The following is a 20374-nucleotide window of genomic DNA, read 5'->3' as shown; positions in this document are numbered from 1 at the left end:
AAAACGCAAGGAGTTCTATCCAGGATCCACAAAGTGGAAAACATAGCAAAGGAAATAGCTGATAGAAATGAGAAAAGTAAACTACATGACTTAGAAATAAAGTAAATCAACTTAAAAAAGGTAGACAAAATGATGGATATAGAAAACAAGCAAAACTATAAATCCAATATACGTATAATTGGAATCCCTGAAGAAAGAAACAAACAAAAACAACAAAATGGAAAGTAACTTATCTTTAAAGAAATACATCAAGAAAACTTCTCCAAAATTAAAATGTCTTGAATTTCTACACTGGAAGGACAATGTGCTGGGGAACACTGAAACGGAAGGAGCAACACCACAACTATGCTAATAATGTTATTGGAATTTTAAGATTTAAACAAAAAGATCATTTGAGTGGTCAAGTACAAAGATTAAGCTACATAAAAGAGTAAGATAAAACAATCAGGCTGTCTACGTATTTCTCTACAGCAACATACAAAGTCAGAAGTCAGTAGAGCAATATATAAAAGGTATTCAATAAAAGAAAGGAAGAATTCATATTTTATACCCAGATAAACTTACCTTCAACTATAAAGTTTTAAATATATAAAAATCTAAGCTCTTTTTAAGGAAACTACCAGAGGAAAATCTTCAGTCAACAAAGAGATGAGTGGGAAATAAATGAGTACAAAACTGGTGTTCAGCAGTAAATTTATTTACCTGTAGAATTGAGTAAAAAATAAATGTGCGTAGAACGTGGCAAAAAAAAATTATTGCATCCTCTACCAAGGTAGATATCATATACTGAAAATATTGGGGAGGTGAAAGAAAGTGGATACATTTCTGAGTTGTCTCATGTGTGATAGCTCAGGGTCAGAGTTTGTCAATAAATGTTCCTAACTCACTTAATGGAAGTATAGGCTTATTTAATAGTATAAAGTAAAACAATGAGAAAGAAAATATCGATTAAAAAAATAAAGTGGAGGAAGGAAGGCTACAGGAAGTAAATACAGGAAAATTGTTATTATTGTTCATATTAGGGAACTAATAGATACTTTGTAAAGAAAGATATAACTAAAGCTGTATCAGGTAAAGTAGGGACCAGAAAGCCATCCTATGGGCCAACTCTGGTCCAATGCCTGTTTTTGTATGGCTTACAATATAAGGGTGTTTGTATTTTATTAAATGGTTGATAAAATGAAAGTTAATAGTTCAAGAAATGTGAAAATTGTACAAAATTAAAAATTTAGTACCCATAAAAAAGATTTATTCAAACACAGACATATGCATTCATTTACATATTGTCTATAGCTGCTTTGATGTTATAATAGCAGAGTTGATTAATTATGACAGAGACCCTATGGCCTGTATTTTATAATTCTAGTGAGTTAGAAAAATGGTAGATTTAATATATAAAGGCAAAATCTGGTTGTTTAAAAAGTTAGTAAATCATTAGGTAACCTTAATCAGGAATAAAAGAGAAAAACTACAATAAAAAACAAACAATGAAACACAACGAACCAGTAAAACAGTAAAGGGGGAATTAACCACACAGGAACCGAGCAAATTAAAGATTCATAAGAAGACTAAATTGAAAAACTTGGTTGAAATAGTTTTTTTTAGAAAAATGTGACTTACACAAAATTTCCTCAAGAAATATAGAAAATCTATTTCAATAGAAGCAATAGATAAAACTATCAAAAGTTTATTCCCAGCAAAGCAGCAGGTTTAGACACTTTCATAGGGGAATTTAAAAGCAAATAACACCCAGACTATTTAAACTGTTCTAGAGAATAGTAGACAAAAGAAAACCTTTAAATTCTTTTTGGAAAGAGAGTATAAAATTGATAATAAAACCTGATAAAGATGTTGCATACACAAACAAAACTATAGATTAATCTGTTATAAATAATGATGGAAACATTCTAAAGAAAATGCTATCAAATGCAATCCAAAAGCACATAAAATGAATAATTATTTTGACAAAAGAATTTATTCTAGAAGTATAAAGATGATTCATTATTAGGAAATATGTTAATATATAGCTTATAATATTGAATAAAAATTATGATCATTCCCATATATGCTAAAAAGCATTTGACAAAATACAATAGCCACTCTCTACAAACACATTCAATTAAATAAGGATGAATGGACACCTTTTAAATGTAGTAGGCGTATATTCATCTCAATCCAAAGTCAGCAGCATGCTAAATGGCAATATACTAGAGGCAATCATACTAAAATCAAGATTAAGACAAGAATGCTGGCTATCACCTCTGTTATTCCAGAAGGTACTGGCATTACTAGTCAATATGATTAGACAAGATAAAGGAAAATTAGAAGCATAAACATTATAAGCTATAACTGTGTGGAGATATGATGGTACATTTGAAAACCCAAGAGAATAAAACACTACAAAGAGCAAAAGAATTTAAGGACATCATAGGATATAAACATTAACAAATAGAAAGAAATAAATTTATTATGCACAAAAAGCAAGCAGAACACATAAAGGGAAAAATATTTAAAACAGCAAAAACATGCAAAACAATATCTCTATAAATAAACCTAATAAAAATGTACAAACCCATATGAAGAAAAATTGAAACATTTGTCAAATGGGAAGGCAAAAATGGTAAATGGTGTTAATATAACCCATCTGGGGAAAAAAGTTGAATCCATATTTCACACCTAACATCAGGAACAATTCCAAATGGAAGTTTTTTTTTTTCTAACAATAAAGAAGTCAAATCTTTAAAATGGTAGAGAAAATGGGAGAATTCGTTTGTAAAGCTGAAGTGGGGAAGTCCTTTTTAACCAAAAACTCAAAATCCAAATTGTAAAAGACAACCGAAGAAAACAGAAAGGCACCTTCTGCAAATAAATGCAAACAAAATAAAACAAAACACCATGCATGAGTCAAGACACAAACATAAACTGGAGGAAAAGATTTGCAATTCATATCGACAGAGGGCTATTTTTTCTTAATATATGAATAGCTTCTTCAAGTCAATAATAAAAGACAAACAGTTAAATAGAAAAGCAAATGGATTGAAGATAGTTCACATATAAAAAGCTTAGAAAAACTCTTATATGAAAAATGGTCAATCTCACTAATAATAAAGTGAAACTGCATAGATATACTATTTTTAACCTATCAAGTTAACTCAAAGTTCAAAGTTTAAACTCTTCATTGGTGAGGCTGAGGGGAAATAGACATTCTCAGGGTTTGCTGATTGAAACATGTATTGCCACAGAGATTTCCAGCCATTGTGCTGGGAAATAGTGATCTCAGTTCTCTGGCAGCTAGATGGATCTCAGTCAGTTAGAAGTCCTAGGCTTGTTCTTTCTGGACAGTCATCTTTTATAGAGCTCCAAATCTTTTCCAGTTTATCCCACATGTTAATGGTTTTACTTCCTATGAGTGTTACGAAGTGAAAAAGCGTTGGAAGGCCTGAAATGGTACGATAGTCACACAAGGCAATTTGATAATACCTATCAAAACTGTAAACTTATATAACTTTTGACCCATTTCCAATATGGGAATTAGTTCTGCAGATATACCTGTAGATGTGCTCAATGAAATATATTCAAGGTTATCCAGTGTATCAGGATTTGTAATAGTAAAACACTGGAAGCAGTCAAAATGTCCATAAAGAGTTCACTAGAGAGTAGATAGATTCTGATCATCCAAACAGTGGAACACTAGGTAGTGACACTAAAAAAGAAAGAGAAAGAGAAATCATACGCTAATAGGGAAAGACCTCCAAGTAAATATTGTTTGGAAAAAAAGAAGGGTGCAGAACAATGTATGCAGTATGCTAACTTTTGTCTAAAAACAGAGAGAATAATATATATTCATATTTTCTTGCACAGGCATTACAAAACTCTGGAAGGATACATAGCAGACAGTGCTTTCTTGGGGTCAGGCGATGTGGACTGAGAGCCGGTAGAGATCAGAGGTAGGAGCAAGACATTTCACTGTAAATATTTCTGTATTTTAAAATGGTTTTTGATATTTAAACAATGTAAATGTTTAACCATATCAAAACTACTAAAATGAAAACTGCAGCAGTATCTATTTCCAAAATAAGGAATTAGGACAAGAGATAGAATTGGTGGAAAAACCTGTTATGTCAAATTTCAGATGCAAAGGAATACATATTGAATCCCTCAGGGCATATCCTGATCAGGAGGTGGTAAAAGTCTTCCCAAACAATTTTTTCCCCACACCTCTGGTAATGTCACACCTTGCTCTGATTTTTGGTCACACCTTGTTTTAAGGAAATAAGAGAGTGAGCCCCTATCTGAACTATTTGCTTTGCTCTCAATCAGGTTCAAAGCAGCCACGTATTGATAGTATTCTTTACTTTTAAGGGAAGCTAGAACCAATCCCTTTGGATAGAATGTTGAGTCAAATCATGATTCTAAGACAATAGGGTGTTGAGATCCCAGACTCTGGGGGAGCCTGCGGGCCCTGAGTCCTCATTCTACCTTTAGAAACTTTCTTATGTTGCTATTAGATTAAGACCTTGTCAGGAAAAGAGATCAGAATATTACCCATTTCCGAGTGCTCATAAGAGTTAACACACATGGAGTGTTCAGGAGAGGGTGTGCCACTTAGAAAGTGCTCTGTAAGTGTCAGTTATTATTCTTTTTGTTATGCAACTCTTGTAATCATCAATAATGTCTTATCCTGTTAGTCCATAAACACCTTGAAGCCCCGCTGTATATTTCTTCTTTATTCTCCACTGTGCCTAGAGAAGGACTATGTCTGACCTGCTGCATGACCTGCTGTTTTTTAAGTTAACTTAGACAGCAGTCACCAAACTAAAGTTTTCAGACATTTTAGTTCTTTTTAAAGGACAACTAAAAGTAAGTCTTCAGGTGACAGATTGTCTCCTAATTTTGAATTAGTACAATGCAGTGACTAAACATGAGCCTTAGAATCAGAGAACTAGAGATCACATCCCAGTTCCACAAATTACTTACGTCTCTGTGTCTCAGCTTCCTCACCCCAAGCAGCTTAATGCCAGGCTCACAGCGGTGTTGTGAGAATAATGAGACGCTGCTTGCACAGAGCCAGGCAAATAAATAACAGGTACCGATTAAATAGATGCTATTATTTTTCTCTTTTCATATGTCATCATGACCCACCTCAGAGACATCTAGCACACAGTTAGTAAGGGGAGAAAAAAAAATTGCAATCCAAAGACAAATTCCCAGAATTAATGCATAATATTTACATTGAAGGGAAGGCTGAGATTAATTTTTTGGAAAACTTCCATCTCATCCATAGCCAGATTCCATCCAGGGCTTAAAGGTCAGAATTGATATCATTTTCTAACTTCAGAGGTTCATTATACTCTCTCCAAACTCTATGAAACATCAATTGTGTTTTATGCCTTAGATCTTGGCTCTTAGAGGAACACTCTCTTTTTTATAAATAGTACAAGGTCACATGTTGCAAAAGCCTTACAATTCACAGGAGGGAATCTTGTGAGGGCCTGCAGCTGTCCCAGATTTTACTGATGAAAGCTTTTGCTTCTTTCCCTTGCCCCAATACCACTAAATGTTCATTTGGTAAATTTTATTTTACTATAATAATAATTCAAATTAAGTTCAGAAATGTAACCATGTTGCTTGCTGCTGCTCTTGATGTCTCCAAAGCTTCTGGTAAAAGGCCTTTATACAATTTGCCAAAAAGCAGATATTCTTAAGCTGCCTCCCTGCTGTTAAGTTCAGTACCACGGCATAAATGTAGAATCCATGATGGTAACTTCTTTGATTGCCATTAAGTGGAATTCTGCTGCCCTAGCCACATCTCTGGAGTCCTGGCTATCTGATTATAGACTTCTGGGGTATAAGGTGCTACTTTGTTTCAGTCTCAATCTGTTCCCAGTCTGTGGGGAAACCACAGTGATGAAATGTTATCTCTAATGAACATAAAATTAAATAGTCTACTGTACCAACACAAGCCTCAGATTATTAAATGTATCATAGTGAATAGACCATCTGTCATGATATAACTGTTTTGATCAAAAATATATGTGTCTGGGAGTTTATAACAAATTTCATAACATGGTAAAAGATTTGTATCCCAATGATAGAGACATATAGTATATAGATATGTATTATTAGAGATATGCACATCTATCTCTATGAATATATGTATATGTATATCCGGAGCTCATTCTTGCCTGTTCTATAATAAGGATAATGACATCTCATAGTGTAGGGATTACATACTGTCTTTTATGTACAGGTGTAAAATCGAATAAGAAAGTCAGTGAAAAGCTTCATTTCATGTGTCTCAGTGAGAATGTTAAAAAAAATTCTAAAGTGTTTTCAGAGCATGGGTAAGCCCTTTTTCAGGCATCCATCATAGCACCTTTAAAGTTCTACTTCTTGGGCTTGAGGCAAAAACAATGGTCCGGACAGGCTTGCAGGACTAACTAATTGGAAAAATTAGGCAATGTTAACAGCAGTGACATCAGGAAGCTTTGAGTGAAAGGCAGCTTAAATGTCATCTTTTCAACCAAATGTTCTTTATAGAAATGTTATAGCATGGGTCTCTTGACTCAAAACCCTGTCCTCATTGTTTCACTTATGACAGACTCTGTTGGGGGAATTTCATGTCGGGTACAAAGGGTTATCACGGCAACATGAAAAGCCATGTATTCTGAGGCATAGAGGTTTGCCTCTTATTTAAATCACATGATATGATAACATTGAGTAGAACTGGTTCCAGCACCACTTTAAACACATAAAGTGGATTATTTTTATTTTGCCTTATGCTCAACTTGGATTCTATTAAACCAAAAGCTGCCGCCATTTTTCTACAACTGGCATTCTATAGCACATGTTGTACATTCCTTAAAAGCAAAGACTGTGACTTTTTCATCTCTGTGTTTCCATCAGTGCCTATGTAATGCTTTCCATATACAAGATTCCTGATAAATGCTTAATGGATGTGTTAATGGTTTCTCTAGAAAATCCTTCTAGATAACTCATATAATTAAAGAAATATTCTACTTGGTGTTATAACTTACATGCAGACTTGTATTGTTTAATAAAGCATGAGATTCATGGAAAACTGGAGTTTGCTATTTTTAATGCTTTGATATAGATAATTCACACAAGGAATAGATGGAAAGATGAATCTAAATAATGTCTCTTTTTAGGTCAGTTTTTCTGAGGACTTGGTCAATGATTAGGCATCAAATACAAATGCTACATGACTCTTTCCTCCTAGTATTTTTAGTATTTTTCCTATTGATCTTAATTTCTAGATGAGACATGTTCATTAGAATATTGTGCTATAAAATTCAATTTTCACTTACTAGCACCACTGCAGTTTTATGGAGGAGAGAATTCACACTGCATCTTTCTCAGAGCTTTAAGAAAAACTTTGAGGCTGTCTGTGATCTTTCTTTGAAGTCCACTAAAAAGAAATAGCCAAAAAGATGATATCATTTTGAGCAAGCATTGCTCTCAAGGAAGACCATGTATTTATCTATCTGTACCATTAAGATAGGTTTGCTCAGTTGATTAGAGCTTGGGATCTGTAAGGATAAGCCCACGGACTAATATACAGTGGGTGGGTTCTATGACCACGAGTGGCTCAACTCATCATGGGAATCAGGCTTATACATACATGCTCTACCACTGATCACCAAAGGGCTGGGCAATGAGTAAGTGCTCATCATCATTACCAAAAAAACAACTCAGAATGTGAGCTCGACATTTGGTGAATCTATGGTCTATACTTTATTACTTATTTCTCAGTACCTAAACCTGGTACTGTTCTGGGTGTTATGTAGGTATGTATAATACATCAAATTGACACAGGCACACAGGTAACACCCTCACTCTCCTTTGCTCTCCATGTTCTATTGTTTGTTTGTTTGTTCTTCCTTATTCGGTGCTCATTTCCACATCATGGCTTTCATTCTTTTTTCTCTCAGTTTCGAATATTCTCTTCCTCCCACTCCCTTGGGTCCTTTCCTGTACTTTGTATTGCTAATCTCTAATTAACATTCAGATCTCACTTAAAATGTCATTTCCTCACATTTTCTTTGATATTTCCCCCATCCAGATTTGATAGGGACTGTTAAAAGCTTATACATCTCCTTTGTAAAACTCATCATCATTATGATAGAAAAACTTGAGAGATTGATTACACACAGTGTGTCTTCTTCACTAGAATGTAAGCTCCATGAGAGCAAGGATGGTGTTTACTTGTTCTTCCATATATTTCCAGCATAATTAGTATTTATCGAATAAATGATTAAATTAATTAGTATTTATTGACTAAATGACCATAATTATGCTGTTCTTATACTTGTAGGTTCCTGCAAAAATTGTGTAATACTTATTATGGAATAATCAGGGTTTTGGTAAATGAGCATATAACATAATATTATGAATCTATGAAAAAAGAGTTTTGAAATATAAAGAAAAGGCATATGTTGGAAAGTTAAGTCAGCAAAAGCAAGATAAGGCATTGTAAAAACAATATGACCTAACTGGCGTATACATAGGAAAACCTAGGAAGAAAATTCGCCGAAAAGTTCAAAGCATTTTTTCTCAAATGCTCAAAGATGAGATCTTTTTATATAGTTCTGTAGTTTCCATATTTTCCATATTAGCATGTAGTTTCCATATTAGCATGAATTGAGATAATAAAGTTATTAGAGAAAATATTTTAATTATTTATTCATCATTGATTAAACACTGTTTTTCCAGACCCTGGGCAAAAGCAAGCAGTTACAATAAAAACAGAGTCCCTGCCTGCTTGAACTCAAATTCTAATGGGAAGAAATATCAATAAATCAGTAAACAAATAGAGAATGTCACATGGTAATAAGTGCTTTGAAGAAATAATACAGGGCACTGGGGCAGAAAATGACCGATGGTAGAGTTTTAGATAGGGGGCTCATGGTGAGCTGTTCATGACAAAAATAATAGCTAACAATGTTTAAACAACTGCTCTGGACCAGGCAACCTGATAGGCATTTTAAATGCTTGACCTCATTTGCTCTTAACAATAATCCCAAGAGATAGGTGGTGTTCTTATCCCTGTTTTAACACACAAGGAAGTGGAGATTTAGAAAGATCGCGTAATCAAGATTTAACAGATAATTTGCAGTGTACCTCAATCACAGCATTAATCATATTGTAATTTTTCATTTAATTCTCTGTCTTCACTATAATATTCTCTGCTTCATGACTGCTGGGCCAAAGTCTCAATGGACTTCATATCTTTAGCACGTATTTCAGAGACTGAAACATAATTTAATCTCAGCACATGTTTGTCCATTGAACAAATATATGAGTCAAAATTTTTTAAAAAGACCAAGGAGAAAATTCATCATCAGAGAAAGGGAGTAAAATTCTGGAAATTCATGGAAAAGCATACCTCATAAAATGAGTGGAAAATTATTCTGTAACACATCAGGTCATGTTCTCAATACGATAGGGGAAAAAGTCTCCATGAAATAGGAAAAAAAGGCATCAAAAAAAAAAAAACCCTGGGGCTGGCCCAGTGGCACAAGCGGTTAAGTGCACGTGCTTTGCTGTGGCAGACCAGGGTTCACTGGTTTGGATCCTGGGCGTGCACCGACACACCGCTTGGCAAGCCATGCTGTGGCGGCATCCCATATAAAGTGGAGGAAGATGGGCACAGACGTTAGCCCAGGGCCAGTCTTCCTCAGCAAAAAAAAGGAGGAGGATTGGCAGATGTTAGCACAAGTCTGATCTTCCTCACCAAAAAAAAAAAAAAAAAAAATAAGATGAATCACAGGCCAAATAAAAAAAAAAAAGAGCTAGTTGGTTTTATGAAAAAACCTACAAGGAAGTTTAAAATATAGTAACAAATTTAAAATCTAAATTGGAAGATTTTAAAACTTTAATGGGGAAATTTAACATACTGCTCTCAAGCTTTATCAACCTAACTACCTGAAAATTGAACAAAAAAATAGAGCATTTCAATATGTCATATAAGTAATAAATTTAACATGATAGCACGTAAAAACCATATAAAGAAAAACTATAAAATTTGTGAAAGATATTAGGAAGAGTTAATCAATGACGAGTCAAATGTTCTTGTAAGAAAAGAGTGCATATTATAAAGATATCAATTTTTCTTTATTAAATTTTGTTCAAAATAAAACCTAAATATATTTAATTCTGGGGCTTTGACAAAAGGATTGAGGGCCTCCCTGAAAAATAAAGTTTTGAATAGATTAGGAAAAAAACATGAATAGAGAAGACATAAAGACAAGATATTAGGTGTTGGTTTACATTTTAAAGCTATAACAATTTAATCAATAGAGTGGAAAGACCAATAGAGGGAATAGAGACAGTATAGAATGGTGGTTAAGAACATGGATGTTGATTTCTAAGCAAGTTAGGTTTAGAGACATCTACTTTCAGCTCCATCATGTAAAAAGCTTGGAAATCATCACTCCCATCCTCACAACAAATAAAAAGCTGACTAAACAAAATATCATTGACTTTTCTTAGACCCACCACAGAATCGAGGTCACAGAGTAAACTACCACCATGAAATCTACAGGGACTGGTGAATATAGAGTATCACAGCTAAGGTAAGTTTAACTGGAGCAGAAGCTGCTAGAGCCATAAACTGGTGGGAACTCTTGAATGGTAATTTTAATGAATTGCTGGAGGCTGAGTGTGGATTAGTTTGAGAGTCAGAAACTCCTGGGGACCCAGTCTTAGAGAGGCTACCACAATTTTACCTCTAGGAATTCCACCAAGTTCTCAGTTGAAGATCCCAAAAAACCAGTTGAAGATCCAAAAAAATCACCTTGTGTCTTTGGCAGGTGTGGTGAAAAGTAACCATTTCAAAATACACCTAGAGTGTTTTCCATAATAAAGACAGCTCTCCAAGGGAATAGAGCCTTATCTACCTGGTAGAAGGTCAGTTAGCCAACTCTAGCCCTGTCTTGCCTTCCTATCTTACAGAAAGGAAGAAAAAAAGGCTAAGAAACACTTCTGAAGGTCATGACCCAAGAACACAAGGCCACAGAAAGACCGAGATTTAAACATAAGATTATAGGACATTTTCCCTCCCCCACACCTTACCACATCAACAGGGCTCCAGTAAAATACCAGTAATTTACAACCAATACAGCTGCAAGACACAGGGCCTATTCAAGAAGGAATCCTTAGGGAAAACTAAAGACACCAGAGAGAAAAACAACAACAAAAATATGCAAGGGAACTGAAGCCTCTGGCGACTACAGCTGCAGCAAACATTAAAGACAGCCCAACTCCTAGGCAGATTAACATAGAACTTCATGCTAAAGGCCAACTTACCTTTATGTTTACCATTCTTGTTATTCAATACATCATGTCAGGATTTTAACAAAAAATTGCAAAGCATGCTAAAAGGCAAGAAAAACTAGTTCAAAGGGACAAAGCAAGCCTCAAACCCAGACTCAGATATGACACAGTATATAAAATTATCAGATATGAAATTTAAATTAATTATTAGTAATATAGTAAGAGCTCTAATGGAAAACGTAGATAATATGTAAGTACAGATAGATAATGTAAACAGAGATACAAAATTCTAAGGAAAAAACAAAAGGAAATGCTAGAAATCAAAAGCACTGTAAAAGAAATGAAGAATTCTTTTGATGGGCTCATCAAGAGACCGGATACGGCCAATGAAAGAATTAGTAAGCTTGAAGATATGTCAGTAGAAAGAGCGCAAACTGAAATGCAAAGAAAAAAAGATGAAAAAAAAGACTAGAACAGCCAAGACTGTGAGATGATTACAAACAGTGCATCATACATATAATTGGAATAACAGAAGGAGTAGAAGAGAATGTAACAGACAGAGGAAATATTTGAATTAATAAAGGCCAGGAATTTTCCAAAATTAATGACAGATGTCACACCACAGATCTAGGAAGCTCAGAAAACACCAAGCATGATAGGTACTGAAAAATATACTCTTAGACATATCACATTCAAACTGCAGAAAAACAAAGACAAAGAGAAAATCTTGAAAGAAGCCATGCGGAAAACATCATACCCCTAGAAGAATGAGGATAAGAAGAAAAGACACAAATTACTAATCTTAGAAATGAAAGAGGAGTCATCACTACTAATCGAATGAACTATAAAAGGATTATAAGTAAATATTATGGACCATTCGATGCTCACAAATTTGACATTTTAGATGAAATAGACCAATTCCTTGAAAGACACAAACTACCAAAACTCAAACAATGATCATCTAAATAGGCCTATATCTATTAAAGCAATTGAATCAATAATTAATAAGCTTCCAAAACAGAAAGCACCAGGCCCAGATGGGTTCACTGGTGATTCTACCAAACGTTTAAAGAAGAAATGATACCAATTATCTACAATCTCTTCCAGAATATAAAAGCAGAGGGAATGCTTCCTAACATTCTATTAAGCCAGTGTTACTCTAATACCAAAACTAGATGAAGATATTACAAGAAAGGAAATTTATAGACCAATATCTCTCATGAACATAGACGTAAAAATCCTCAACAAAATATTAGCAAATAAAATCCAACAATGTGTAAAAAGAATTATATTCTATGACCAAGTGGGATTTATTCCAGGTATGCAAGGACAGTTCAGTGTTAAAAAAAAAAAAATGTAATGCTATACTTTAGCAGACTAAAGAAGTATTGTATGATCAAATCAATCGATTCAGAAAAAGCATTTGACAAAAAATGCAACACCCATTCATGACAAAATTCTTGACAAATTAGGAAGAGTGAAACTTCCCCCATGTGGTAGTGGATTAGAGTTCAAGAAATCAGTAATTATATTTAATTTAATACACATATAAATAATTACACATAGAAATATTTATAGATATGTGTATATACACAGGTTAGTATACACGCATATATATTTTTGCGCTTTCATTTGAGAGGGCCTAAGGGAAATGACACCCCAGTAGCAACAAGCACATCTAGCACGCATATCTTAGTTTCTAATTCCATTCTCCAATAACAGGAACCAGGGCACCGTGGAGAAATCACTCAGTCTAGGACTTGGGCAGGAAATATACAAGATGAGCCTGGAGCATCTTGTAGCACCAGAGAGTAAGGGAGTATCAAAACAAACAACAAAAAACCTAAATACACACATATTAATGGGGTAGGACCAAGGGACACAGGAGTCAACTGAAAGAGCTCTTGATAGCAGAGCTGAAACAATTTGCTCAATAAAATAAATAAAATGGTATTGTCTTATAACCCAACATATAAAATAAGCATCATTCATTCTATACTGATATAAATAAATGATTGAATGAATAAATAAATGGTGAAGCAGAGACAAATCTCCCATGTAGAATAATTCCAAATATGTAGGCATTCAGTCTTAAATGAAGGACAGCATAGTTCCTTAGTCCTTAAGTATAGGCTGAGACTAGTGACTTCTTTCCAAAGAGTACAGTATAGAAAAGAGCACGAGGTGTAACTTTACAGTGGAGAAATGTGATAAACACTACTTCAATACGGTGATCAAGGTCAACATCAACAGTCATAAATCATGTTATTAGTATATACCCTTGATATGATGTGATGAAATGGGACTTTATCTCTGTGATTTTCCTCCCCAAATCTTATAACTCTAGGCTAATCATGAGAAAAACATCAGACAAATCCCAATTGAGATGCTTCCTACAATATACCTGACCAGTATCAATCAAAATATCAAGGTCATCAAAAGCAAGGAAAGTCTGAGAACCATCACAGTTGAGAAAGCCTTAGGTAAAATGACACCTAAATGTAATATGGTTTCTTGGATGGGATCATGGAATAAAAAAAGGGCATTAAGAAGTAAGAAAATATGAATAAGATATGGACTTTAGTAGTTAATAATAATGTATCAACATTGGTTTATTAATTGTAACAAATGTACCATACTAATGTATGCTCTTAACAATAGGGGAAACTATATTCAGGATATAAGGAAACTCTCTGTACTATCTTCACAATTTTTCTGTAAATCTAAAATTATTCTAAAAAATAAAGGATTAATGAAAACAAAATTTTTTTAACCCTACGTTTGAATCTTGGCTCCACTGTTTACTAAATATACTACTTGTGCAAGTTATCCGAACCTCACTAAGCCTCAGTTTCCCCCTCTGCAAATTAAAGATAACATTAACGTTTGCTTCTTGGCACTATTGTAAACGTTAAATTAAATAATGCATCTAAAGTGCCTGTCAAAGTGCCTGACAAATAGTTAGTGCTCAATAAACCTTAAATATACTTACATATATCATACTTGCCCCAAAACCATTCAGACTACACTTAAAGGATTTAACGTATGTTAATGATGCTATCACAATAAAATGGACAAGAGCAGAATTATTGGTTAGCTATTTTGGGAAAAACTTTCTTTTTTAGAGTTTTACCTTATATTGTATCAATTGTCTCAAGATTAATGAGTTAAAAGATAAAATAACAAATGATGAAATGATGTAAGAGTATATAGTAAATATCAAATCTCTAAATGTATAATAGGTTTTTAAGCTGAAATGCATCAAAAAGAAAAGATTAGTAGATTTGACTTCATATAAATTTATAAAAGTTTAAAACAGAACAAATAGATTAAAGCGGTAGACTTCACTCTGGGGAAAATATTTACACAAAAGTTCATCTGACTAAAATCCATATTGTTGATATCTACAACTAAGCAAATTAACAGTGATTCTTTTTTTGTGAGGAAGATTGTCCCTGAGCTAACATGTGTGCCAATCTCCCTCTATTTTGTATGTGGGACACCACCATTGTATGGCTTGATGAGTGGTGTGTAGGACCACACCCGGGATCCAAACCCACAAACCCCAGGCCACCAAAGCAGAGCGTGCAAACTTAACCACTATACCACCGGGCCAGCCCTTAACAGCAATTTTTAAAATGAGAATATTCACTACAAATAAGGATGTGAGGAGATGGGCACGCCTAAATATAAATGTTTGGAATATAAATTGGTACAGACATACCTCAGAGTCGTAATCTTTTTGCTGGTGGAGGGTCTTGCCTCAATGTTGATGGCTGCTGACTGATCAGGGCGGTGGTTACTGAAGGTTGGGGGGGCTGTGGCAATTTCTTAAATAAGACAACAATGAAGTTTGCTGCATCAATAGACTCTTCCTTTCACTAACAATCTCTCTGTAGCATGCGATGCTGTTTGATAGCATTTTACACACAGTAGAACTTCTTTCGAAATTGGAGTCAATCCTCTCAAACCCTGATGCTGCTTTATCAACTAAGTATATGTAATATTCTAAATCCTTTGTTGTCATTTCAACAATCTTCATATCATCTTCACCAGGAGTATATTCCATCACAAAAAAACACTTTCTTTGCTCATCCATAAGAAGCAACTCTTCATCTGTTAAAGTTTTGTCATGAGATTGTAGCAATTCAGTCACATCTTTAGGCTTCACTTCTAATTCTAGTTCTCTTGCTGTTTCCACAACATCTGCAGTTACTTCCTCCACTGAAGTCTTGAACGCCTCAAGTCATCTGTGAGGGTTGGAATCAACTTCTTCCAAACTCCCATTAATGTTGATATTCTAACCTCTTCCCATGAATCACAAATATCCTTAATGGCATCTAAATGGTGAATCCTTTCCAGAGGTTTTCAAATTACTTTGTCCAGATCCATCAATCACTACCTATGGCAGCTACAGCCTTATGAAATGTGTTACTCAAATACTAAGACTTAAAAGTCAAAATTACTCCTAGATCCATGGGCTGCAGAATGAATGCTGTGTTAACGGACATGAAAATATTAATCTCCTTGTACATCCCCATCAGAGCTCTTGGGTGACCAGGTACATAGTCAATAAGCAGTAATATTTTGAAAGAAATCTTTTTTTCTGAGCAATAGGTCTCAACAGTGGGCTTAAAATATCCAGTAAATCATTTTGTAAACAGACATGCTATCATCCAAGCTTTATTGTTCCATTTACAAAGCATGTGCAGAGTAAATTTAGCATAATTCTTAAGGGCCCTAGGATTTTCAGAATGGTAAATGAGCATTAGCTTCAACTTAAAGTCACCAGCTGTGTTAGCCCCTAAGAAGAGAGTCAGCCTGTCCTTTGAAACTTTGAAGCCAGGAACTGACTTCTCCTCTCTAGCTGTGAAAGTCCTAGAAGGCATCTGTCTACATTGAAAATCTGTTGTTGAGTGTAGCCACCTTCATTAATCACCTTAGCTAGATCCTCTGGAGAACTTGCTGCAGCTTCTACATCAGCAATGGCTGCCTCACCTTGCACTTTTATATTATGGAGATGGCTTCTCTCCTTGAACCTCATGAACCAATCTCTGCTAGCTTCAAACTTTTCTTTTGCAGCCTCCTCACCTCTCAGCTTTCACAGAATTGAAGAGAGTTAGAGCCTTGCTCTAGATTAGGCTTTGGCTTAAAGGAATATTGTGGCTGGTTTGATCTTCTATCCAGACCTCTAAAACTTTCTCCATATCAGCAATAAGGCTGTTTCACTTTCTTATCATTTGTGTGTTCACTGGAGTAGCACTTTTAATTTCCTTCAAGAACTTTTCCTTTTCATTCACAGCTTGGCTAATTGTTTGGTATAACAGGTCTAGCATTCAGCTTATCTCGGCTTTTGACACGCCTCCTTCACTAAGCTTAATCATTTCCAACTTTTGATTTAAAGTGAAAGGTGTGCAACTCTTTCTTTCACTTGAATACTTAGAGGCCATTGTAGGGTTATTAACTGGTCTAATTTCAATATTGTTGTGCTTGGAATAGGGAGGCCTGAGGAGAGGGAGAGAGACAGGGGAAGGGCCTTTTGGTGGAGCAGTCAGAACACACACAACATTTATCCATTAAGTTCATTGTCTTATATGGGCAAGGTTTGTGCAACCCCAAGACAATTACAATAGTAATCTCAAAGATCACTGATCACAAATCAGTGATCACAAAAATCCCTAATCACTGATGACAAATATAATAATAATGAAGTTTGAAATATTGTGAGAATTAACAAAATGTGACAGAGAGACACGAAGTGAGCAAATGCTGTTGGAAAAAAGGCGCTGATAGACTTGCCTGAGGCAGCATTGCCACAAACCTTCAATTTGTAAAAAATACAATACCTGTGAAGCACAATAAAACAAGGTTCATCTGTATAATATTTTGCTGAGAAACTTGGGAATATGTATCAAAAATATATAATATAAAGTTAGTCATTTTCTCTAATGCAGTAATTGTGTAGCTGAGATTATACTATGAAAATATAAATTTGAAACAAAGATTTATACACAGAAATAAACAGCGTTTTACTTATTTTAGTAAAAACCTGTAAACAATCTAAATATCCCAAAATAGGGAGATGGTTAAGTGTTTTTTAGTATATACTTCATGTGTAGTGTTATACAGCTATTAAAATAATTTTCAAGTTTTCTCAAACTCTCTTTGTTTTTAATAAATAATATATACTCATTATGAAGAATTTAAGCAATTCAGAAAAAAAAAACAAAGCTATAAATTTCCAAACCTCTCTGGACCCCACCACCATCAAATAATCATTATTAACCAAAGCAAAACATCATTTTTGGCATCTTTCTGTGTATATAAATATTTAAACAAACAAAAAGATGATAAAGAGCTAAACACCTACTGAAATGACTTAAAAAAACAGAATTGTAAATGTTGATAAGGATGCAGAGCAACTAGAATTCTCGTATGTTGCTGGTTGTGATACAAAATGGTACAACCACTTTGGGAAACAGTCCAGCAGTTTCTCATAAAGTTAAAAATATACACTTACTCTATGACTCAGAAAAACCATTTTTAGGTTTTTGTTCTAAAGAATTGGAGACAAATGTTACGCATAACCTGTGTGTGAATATTCATAGTCATAAAAAATGGAAACAACCCAAATGTCCTTCAAATGGTGGTATATCCATAGAATAGAATAATATTCAGCAATAAGAAGGAATAAGCACACACAATGGCAACTTGGATAAATCTCAAAAGTCAGACTGAATAAAAGAAGTCGGACTCAAATGTACTATCTGATTCCATTTATATGATGTCCAAGAAAAGGCAAAACTATAGGGACAGAAAACATATAAATGATTGGCCAGTGGCATTTGCTGAGGGAGGGGGAGAGGATGAGAGCAAGGATTGATTACAAAGAGGCCTAAGGAAAGTTTTTGTAATGATATAAATATTTTATATATTTCTTGATTATGGTGGTGGTTACATGACATTTGTCAAAACCTACAGAGTGTTTATCTAAAAAGGTGAATTTTACTGTATGTAAATTATACCTGACAAAACAAAGAGAATCAATGTAGTGATTGAGAGGATATCAATGTATTGTTGTACTATTTAAACTACTATATAGTATTACATTGGATTTTACTTGGATTTAATTATAGAAGAAAAGTAAATTGAGGAAAAACTAAAGGAAAGCTGAAATTCTGCTTTATTATTCTATATGACAGGTACATTTATCATTTTCTAAAAGATCATTTTAAGATTAAGAAAATAATCTAGAAATAATTGTAAGGAACTAATGTCAATATTGTTTTTAATCATGTTTTCACTAGATACAGTACAGATTGACTCTCCACAGTAAAGATGAGAACATTGACACTTGCACCCCTCTCTCTATCTTCTGCCTCTCTCTCCTCCTGATTTGGCTGTTTTATATTGTCAAAGTTTCTTCTGTTTACATTCTATTTTATAACAATAAACTGCAAATTAGTGTTAATTATATATTTAAGATAATTCCATGCATACAACCTCTAAATCATATCTATCTTCTTCCATTCTTTAAGTAATTTCACAATTTGTTTAATTGTGTCGTCATCTGGGTGGTTTCTTTTTTTAAATTTACAATGAGCTCATTAGGAATGGGTTGAGCCATTTTAATCTACGAGCTCCTTTAACATTTCGAATATCTGCCTGTTGCCTTTAGGTTTTAATTACATCACTGTGGAGCTTAATTTTCTTTGTCACAGTTTCTTGCATCCAGAACTTTGTTAACAAACATCTGACCCCTGTCATTGAACATTGCTGAGTTTATTCTCTTCTTCTGTCTTGGAAGCTACTCACTTTTTCCTCTCAGGATTCCTGAGTAATTCTGTATTTTTCCTGGAAGTTAAATACACCAAGATGCGTCTAGATTTACAGTGTGCTCTTTTAATTTGCAAATTTAGGTTTTTTTCCAGTTCAAGGGAAATTTTCTTTTAATACCTTTGAATGCTTTTTCTTTTCAATTTGCTAAATTTTTATATTTATGGATGCCCGATGTCTATATATAGGATCATTCTTATCTGTCTTCCATTTCTATTGTCTTATCTCTATTGCTTTAATCTCTATATTTTTCGTGAGCCTTCCCTGTGCTTACTTCAAACCTTTTCTCTTTGTAATGATCAATTATGTATGCTGTATTTCTTGCTGTGTCTAATTTATTTGTTAGTTCTCTGATGATTTGTCCTTAACTTGTTTGCTTAGACCTATAATTTCTCTTCCTTTTCATTCTGGATATATTAAATTTGTGTTCTCAGAAAGCTTTTTTTATAGTACAAAAAACATATATGGAATTACATAATGTGAGTAAATCCTCCAAGGTAATTTACAGTCTATCTTAGAATACCTGGTCTCTGATGCTTATCAAGTTTCATTAAACGTCCAATACCAGGGTTCACCCCACCTAATTGGGAGGTGTCACTCATTTCCGCAGAGGCATATCCTTAGGGTCTAGATATCTCCCTCAAACTGATATAAGGCCCTGGAGCCTTGACATTCTTCTGAAAGAGTCAGTGCCATCAGACCCTTCCCATTTCATTTATTTCTATCCAGCAGCTGTTACCACTGCTTCCTGGGAGGAGGAAGGAAATCACAGATAAGGATATCTTCTCAGAATGGATCTTTCAGTCTTGGGGGTATTGGTGAGAATGATGAGGTTTGGGTTGACTCATCAGTGAAGTATTTGTGAGGGTAGTGATTATAGGAGCCAAGATCCTTTTCACTGTGCCTCTCCACCACATTCCTTAATTTCTTTCCTTAGTTTTTACTCCTTGACATTTGTGACATTGGATCATCTTTTCATAATGGGTCAATGTAAGGGATTTCTGTATTACTACTTCCAGACATCATCATTGCACTGGATCCTACTCTCCAGTCTGGGGTGCCTGGCTGTTTGAAATACAAAGAGAAAACACAAAGAGTTGTGCAGTTATTTCAGGTGCAAAGCACAAACTATAATTATAAAGTTTGTTTTTCCAACAAGTCTTCGAACCCAATGCTAGAAATTTCCCTAACAAATCTATTCATTCACTCTAGTACATAAGGTATGTGTTGAGAGGGAATAATT

This window comes from Ceratotherium simum, chromosome 13, assembly GCF_057802395.1.
Source record: "Ceratotherium simum simum isolate JZ-2026a chromosome 13, ASM5780239v1, whole genome shotgun sequence".
Taxonomy (NCBI): Eukaryota; Metazoa; Chordata; class Mammalia; order Perissodactyla; family Rhinocerotidae; genus Ceratotherium; species Ceratotherium simum.
This window is presented reverse-complemented; position numbering follows the sequence as displayed.